The sequence below is a fragment of the Asparagus officinalis genome, chromosome 5 (genome assembly GCF_001876935.1).
Source record: "Asparagus officinalis chromosome 5, Aspof.V1, whole genome shotgun sequence".
Lineage (NCBI taxonomy): Eukaryota > Viridiplantae > Streptophyta > Magnoliopsida > Asparagales > Asparagaceae > Asparagus > Asparagus officinalis.
The window spans coordinates 124114651-124119343 of NC_033798.1; the positions used below are offsets into that span (position 1 = coordinate 124114651).

At 36.2% G+C, this 4693-nt stretch overlaps 1 long non-coding RNA gene across 1 annotated transcript; it reads left to right on the forward strand.

Annotated features, from left to right (window-relative positions):
* LOC109841107 lies at window positions 1975–3063 on the forward strand. Its single transcript, XR_002247154.1, has 2 exons — window positions 1975–2159; window positions 3004–3063. It is a non-coding gene; the product is annotated as an uncharacterized LOC109841107 (long non-coding RNA).

Below are 4693 nucleotides of genomic sequence, written 5' to 3' on the forward strand. Positions count from 1 at the left end.
TGCTTCATCTCTTGGCCTCCTCCTCCTTTGGATATTATCTTTGTAGCATATATTCCATCCATCCTCCATTTATGGCACTAACGAGCTTGATAAATAGATTTACTACAATTTCACTCAATAAGCCATTAGTACCAATAATGGTGGTTGTAAGAACATCATCAAAACATAAGGGCTAACAATCTCCCCCTTTTTGATGATGACAACCAACCATTTTAAGAGCAAAAATAAAATAACTTATAGATAGATGCTCCCCCTATCTATGAGCTCCCCCTAAGGATGTGCAACAAAAGAGGAGAGGTTTCTCCCCCTTTGGCAACATCAAAAAAAATGGGGTAAAAAGAAATATAAACGACAACTAAACAAGCACACAATGTAGAACGCTCACATAGTGCATAGGCCCAAACCATTTCTTATGCGACAAAAATCATCCTCTCCAAGAGGCTTAGTGAATATATCCGCTAGTTGAGATTTTGTGTCAACAAATACTAGGGATACATTTAGTTTCTCTACATGATCGCGTAGGAAATGATGGCGTACATCAATATGTTTGGTTCTAGAATGCAAAACCGAATTTTTTGAAATATTTATGGCACTTGTGTTATCACAAAAGATTTTAATATTTTGGAAATGCAAATCATAGTCAACTAGACTTTGTTTCATCCATAAAACTTGAGCACAACATAAGCCGGCGGCAATGTATTCCGCTTCCGTAGTGGACAATGCAACACAATTTTGTTTCTTGGAAGCCCAAGAAACAAGTGAATTTCCTAAGAATTGGCATGTTCCACTAGTACTCTTGCGATCTACTTTACACCCGGCAAAGTCGGCATCACAAAAACCATATAAATCAAAAGAAGTGCTTCTGGGATAAAACAAGCCAAGATTAAAAGTACCATTAACATATTTAATGATTCTTTTAACGGCAATTAAATGAGATGCTTTAGGAGATGCTTGAAAACGTGCACATGCACACACACTAAACATAATATCGGGTCTACTAGCAGTAAGATAAAGAAGACTACCTATCATACCTCGGTATAATTTTTGGTCCACGTCTTCACCACTTTCATCCGCATCAAGCTTAACACTAGTGCTCATGGGAGTAGGCGCATGCTTGGAATTCTCCAACTTGAATTTCTTCACCAATTCCTTTGCATACTTGCTTTGTGAAATGAAAATCCCATCCTTAGTTTGCTTGACTTGGAGCCCGAGAAAGAATGTAAGCTCTCCCATCATACTCATCTCAAAGTGATCCTGCATAACTTTAGAAAATTCCTTGCACAAGGATTCATTAGTAGCACCGAAAATAATGTCATCCACATATATTTGAACTAAAATGAAATCATTCCAGATCTGTGCCAAATGCACAGATCTGGTTGCCTATAAATAGGCGAGGTCATTCATCATTTTGGAGGACTTTTTGGAAGAACTTTTGGAGAGCCGAAACTCTGCCGGATTGAGACCTCATCTTGGAGTTTTTTTTGAAGGCTTGAAGACTTGGACGTTTGGATCTGATTCTCGGCGAGCACCCGCATCACAAAAAAGGCAGGAGTTCAAGGGGATCAAGATCTCAGATCTACGCTGTTACTACTTTGTTACACTCCGGATCTAAGCTTTGTCTTAGATCCCGAGACTTGGACGATTGTTTCCTTGGTGAATCAATCCTCCCCGGCTATTATTTCCTTCGTGAAATAATACCCGTTATACTACGTAGATCTGTCCGGATCTAGATCGCACGGTGGTCCACGGCAAACAACCCCGGCGCAGGCAAACAACCCACCAAAGCGAGTGACCGAATAACAGGAGCTCGCGATTTGTTCACAAGGAGAAAAAGTTGTAATTTTTGATTTTCTTTATTTTTGATTTTCATTGTAACCGGATCTAAAAAAAGACCGGATCTTCTGTAACCGAAAAACTGTTATTCAAGATAGCAATGACATCAATGAAGAAAGCAACGAATTTTCCAGCGAACAGATACAGGCCTTTAGATCATAATTTGCATGCAATAAGATATGGAGTGAGTCTACTTGGTTTAACTAAGCAGAGCACTTGACAATTTTGTAGGTAGTTAGTGGTTTCTCTGGCTAGAAGTTGGTTTCTTTCTCTGGTCGGAAAAGCTTTCCATCAGTGCGGTTGCACGCCTCCAGATTTGCTGTGCTGTATGGTTCTCTCTCCCGCATCTCTTGTTGGTTATTATTTCGCGTTGCTATTCCATTTTATCGTTAGAGTTGGTGTTTTTATAAAGAACTTGAGCTGGAACTGATTACTTGGATTGCCTTCATATGTTTTACTCTTTCAAAATATAGTATTCGATAATTAAATTTACCATGAAAAGAAAGGATAGCATCAGTTTCTCAAGTATTGTGGAAGGGTTAATTCTTTCTCATTTATCTGAAGGGCATTCCCTGTATAAGTTAGCATATATATGTCTTTTAGTGTGGATTCATATATTCTTGATCTCTCTGATCGTTGCAACTCCTTTAACTATGTCTATGGCACCGTTAAGAGCACTTGTTACTGGTTCTAACTTTTACAATATAGTCGTTCTTTTATTTTAGCGTTCTTGTTTGAGTTTTTCTTTGGCATGTTTCTTCAGTACCCAGTATTCTAACCCTGAAAACATGGTTTAACACTATAGCTATCGTACGATTTTTCTCATCATATTTCTGGAAATTCTTCACCGCTGCCTTCGTCGAAGCCCAACCTTCTTTTTTTTCTTTTTATTTTTTTATTATTTTTTTACAGTTCATGGTACTTGGACACTTATTGCCCTGATATTGCAGCTGATCCATATTCATGTCATCTATTTTTTTTCTACAATCTGTTCACTTAGTGCTTTATAGTGTTGTTGGCTGCTCTGCTGATCTGTTAGAAAATCTAATTTTGTTTTTTTTAATTGAGTATTTTGTGTGCATTTTAGATATGCTTTAATATAGTTTTTACTTTTTAAATAGACTATAAATAGTTATTAACAACCTTAATGATAAATTAATTAAATTACAGAAATCAAGGCATGATGGTCAAGCTCCCTCTTTTCCAGAATTTTACAAGGAAACCCACTACCAGAAAAAAGGGAAAGTATGGGTAAACGAGAAAGCACAAGATACCTATGTACGCATGTCCAATTTACTTTTGTTAAATCAATCTATACAAAAAACTTATATCTATTCATTAATGATATGGATCTTACATCTTTAAAAATGACAGTATAGCTTCACAAATTTCTTTTCTCCTTTACGATATCTTAATATATCATGTGGCAGACAAGTAGGAGACAATATATTCTTAATATATCTTGTGTTAAAGGATATTCTTTTGTTGGAGATTGTCAATTTGAGTTAAAGGAGACGATATCTTGCGGATTATCTCAACCTGAGTTTTCCCTGCCTGGAGATTGTCAATTTGAGTTAAAGGAGACGATATCTTGCGGATTATCTCAACCTGAGTTTTCCCTGCCCAATAAGGTTCGTCGAGGGACGCACAGACTGGACTATTTATTGCTGCTGAGAAGAATTGAGAATTGAAAACCACAAAAACATTGGTGATAACGTGATGGAGAAAGACAGCGATCCAAGAATTAATATTGGTAGATTCATTGAATGAGTACTTAAATGGCACATATCAACAGGCTTAGTCTAAGTGCCAGAACTGTATTTCTGATATTGTGAATGACCCTAATTTCACTTTTCTTCAAAAGGTAACAAGTAACGGCGTTAGAAACTGAAAAATATAGAAGGTTGGGACTAGCAATTTGGCCTACCTAGATATGAACAACCGCTAGCTGACAGTTACTGTCACTAACTCATTAGAGCCAAGGGGTCAGAGACTAACAAGGATTTTGGAAGGCAATAAAAGCAGCATGTATAAACTTCAGTTATATGTTTGTTTCTTATGACAGCTCTTGACACAACTTAAATGGATCGCCAATTTATTTTCATAATTATGATAGTTCTTATGACAGAATGGAGCTATAATATATCTTGTTTTGCTAATTAATAGTTCTTATGACAGAATGGAGCTATAATATATCTTGTTTTGCTAATTAGTTTCAGAATTTTTTGTGTTAAAGGTGTTTGAAAGTAGAGAGTACGTATTCCATTTGTAAACTTCAGTTACATGTTTCACTTTTGCCGACGCAAAATATTATGCGTCGCTAAAAGGTATACTTTTCCCGACGCATGACGCGTCGCCAAAAGTACACTTTTGGCGACGCGGTGTATTTGCGTCACCAAATACTTTCCTTGACGCACTTTTGGCGACGCGTTAGCGACGCTGCATTTTGCGTCAGGAAAGATTTTTCCCGACGTTTTTTAAACTTTTGCCGACGTTTTTGTTTCGTCGGATTGAAAATTTATTTTTGTAACATGTTTGTTTTCATATTTATAAACATTTTGCAAAGTTTCATCAAGTTTGGAATTGATTTGTTATGTTTAATGGAATTTACAAAATCATGTTTTTGTTTGTGCACATGTTCGTGCATGTTTTACAAAACAGATGAGTTTTTATAAATGGAAAGTGATATTCAAGAAATTCTTTTTTTGACTTGTTTATCTACATGTTTAGAAACTTTTCTCAAAATTTTACTATTTTTGGAGTTTATTTACTGTGCCCAATTGATTTTACAAAATCGCGTATGTCAGCAGTTTTTCAGAAACTGTAAATCTGTGTTCAAACATTTATTTCTCTTAACTGG